The sequence below is a fragment of the Eupeodes corollae genome, chromosome 1 (genome assembly GCF_945859685.1).
Source record: "Eupeodes corollae chromosome 1, idEupCoro1.1, whole genome shotgun sequence".
NCBI classification, from domain to species: Eukaryota; Metazoa; Arthropoda; class Insecta; order Diptera; family Syrphidae; genus Eupeodes; species Eupeodes corollae.
In genome coordinates this window covers 226,606,765-226,609,387 of record NC_079147.1, presented here as the reverse complement: position 1 = coordinate 226,609,387, position 2,623 = coordinate 226,606,765, and the positions used below count along the sequence as shown (strand labels likewise).

The 2,623-nt window shown below is 38.2% G+C and overlaps 1 protein-coding gene across 1 annotated transcript in view; it reads right to left on the bottom strand.

Moving 5' to 3' along the window:
* Positions 1–2,489: 2,489 nt before the first annotated feature.
* The window catches only part of LOC129939574 (nuclear factor related to kappa-B-binding protein), a 15,773-nt gene continuing 15,639 nt past the window's right edge, over positions 2,490–2,623 (bottom strand). Inside the window, exon 5 of the mRNA XM_056047638.1 lies at positions 2,490–2,623. This exon is cut by the window's right edge and continues 739 nt beyond it. The gene's annotated coding sequence lies outside the window, so the exon portion shown is untranslated.

Genomic DNA, 2,623 nt, shown 5'->3' with positions numbered 1-2,623 from the left:
AATGCTGTTGTCAGGGATTGAGGGGACCTAAAGTTACAAAATTCCATTCTCAACCCTCCCTATATTAAAGGAGTCCAATTAAAATTCTCAGACGAGGATAAATACCAGGGTCTTGTTTTAGATAAAAAACAAAATTGGAAACGCAATGTACAGGCAAGAGTCAAAAAAGCTACTGTAGCTCTTTTTTCTTCCAAAAAAGCTACTGTAGCTCTCTTTTCTTGCAAAAAAGCTATTGGTTATAAATAAATGGGGCTTACAACCCAGAATCACGCATCGGCTATACACATCGGTAAGTAGACCGATTTTAATGTACGGTGTGACAGTATGGTAGACTGCTTTAGAGAAAGCCACAAATTAAATAAAGTCCAACGTTAAGCATGTCTATGTATAAGGGGATCGCTTCGCACGACCCCATCTGCGGAACTGGACACCTTACACTACCTACGAGTAACACCTCTTGATATATTTAGCAAACAAATAGCAGCAAGCTCTGCTATTCGCCTCAAAGCTTCGCCGCAGTGGATTAACAACAACATTAGCCACTCCGTAATTCTTAGGTGTTTAGAATCAATTCCAAAGCACACAGACTACACCATCCCCCAACTGCAATTCGACAAAAAATTCCAGATTTATATATCTCCCAGATCTTTTTGGAGGATAGGACAATTCTGGAAAATGGGTTAATCCATTTTTATACAGATGGTTCAAAAACAAAAGAATGGGTTGGTGGAGGTGTGAACTCTGAACGACTGACTCTAAATCTCTCATTCCGCCTTCCCAATGTTCGAGGCGGAACTTTCTGCGATAAAAGAAGTCTTGTCCTGGCTTAAAGTAAACATGATATCAACATCTGATATCCGTATTTTCCCAGATAGTCAGGCTGCTATCAAATCTCTGGACTCTGTCTCTACCAACTCTATACAACATCCATAACTGTCGATCATCTCTAACAGAGATGGCACAACAGTTTAATATTCACCTTTTCTGGTGCCGGGCCATAGAGACATTCCAGGTAACTGTAAGGCAGATGAACTCGCAAGGACGGTACAGTGACACGCCCATCCTACCACGTTTGGCACATACTGGAATACCAATCGATTCTTGTAAACTGTTGCTAGTGCAAGACGCTATGAAGAAGGCAAAACACCAGGTGGGACAACATCGTCACGTCAGGCCACAAAAAGCATCTGGCCAACATTAAATTTAAAACGTTCAAGGTGCTTGCTTATCTCCAAACAGTTCGCATAAAAGCTCGATAATAGGTGTCTTAACCGGACACTGTCTAATAGGAAAGAACGCCACGCGACTAGACGTATTCTCAAATGACTTTTGCAGAAGCTGTATGGACAAGGAAGAGGAGGAAATAGTTCTACACTTTCTCCGTACATGCCCTGGTCTAGCTCAAAACGCAAGAATTTCCTAGGACAATTCTTCTTTAACGATCTAAATCATATCAGCATAATCAGCCTTTCACATTTCGTAAGAGACTCAAACTGGTTCCATTGAGCTTAAGAGAAATCCTCAAGATTCTATTGGTATCACAATGGGCCATTAAACTGTCCTAAGTGTGTCCGTTTCCATCATGGACTGCCACCTTAACCTAGCCTTATCCGAACTGTTAAGATGGTAGAAAATTCGTACAGCTTCTACAAATAGGAGAATATCACATAGGATTGAATCTTGTCATTCGATTTCAAAATCTTGAAAAAAATCACCTTATACACCTTTATTTTGACTATTCTCCACTTTTTGTGGAGTGATCACTTATTTGACATCGCCAAAAATTCTGCTAAGTTTTTAGGTTTTCTCCGACGATGCAAGAAGTTTTTTAAGCCTTCTGATCTGGCTATAATTTACAAAGCTTTTATTCGTCCAAAACTTGAGTATAACTCTCATATTTGGGCTGGTGCTCCAATAACGTACTTGAGTCTACTGGATAGAATTGAAAAAAGAGCTCTGAGAATGATTGGAGATCGTCTCTTACCGAGACATTTGCTTCTCTTGAAAACCGCAGCAAGGTCTTATGCCTGTCATTGTTTTATCGCTATTTTTATGAAAAATGCTCTATTGAAATAACCAGTTGCATTCCGCCCCTTAAACAATTCACCCGTAACACCCGTACTGCAAGGAATGCCCATCAGTTTACCCTTGAGCTCAATTTCGGACGTACTGTTTAGTACAGAGATTCTTTCTTTAACCGCACTACACGAATGTGGAATGATTTACTAGGCTTAATATATCCCTCATTACAAATTGTAGACATTAAAAACCAATGTGCATCGGTTTATCATTTCTAATCCTATCCTCCTTTCCTAATTGCTCTCACTGTGTTTAATCATTACAAGGGTATTCATAACCCCTTTATGAATAAAATAAATATGGAGTACTTGGTAATTCTTAAATTTGACTATGAAAAATACGACAGTCAATTAGCAACTTATTCGAAAACCCTTTTAGGTTAAAATACAAAAGCTTAGAAATAGTTTTGATTTTGTATTTAATTAGTTTATTTCATAAAACTAGGTTTTCTTTTATTTTTTGTTTTTATTTTACACAGTTAAAACTATTTTTAATGTTTTTTTTTAAGATTTTTACCATTTACATGTCTCACTCTCGCCTACTC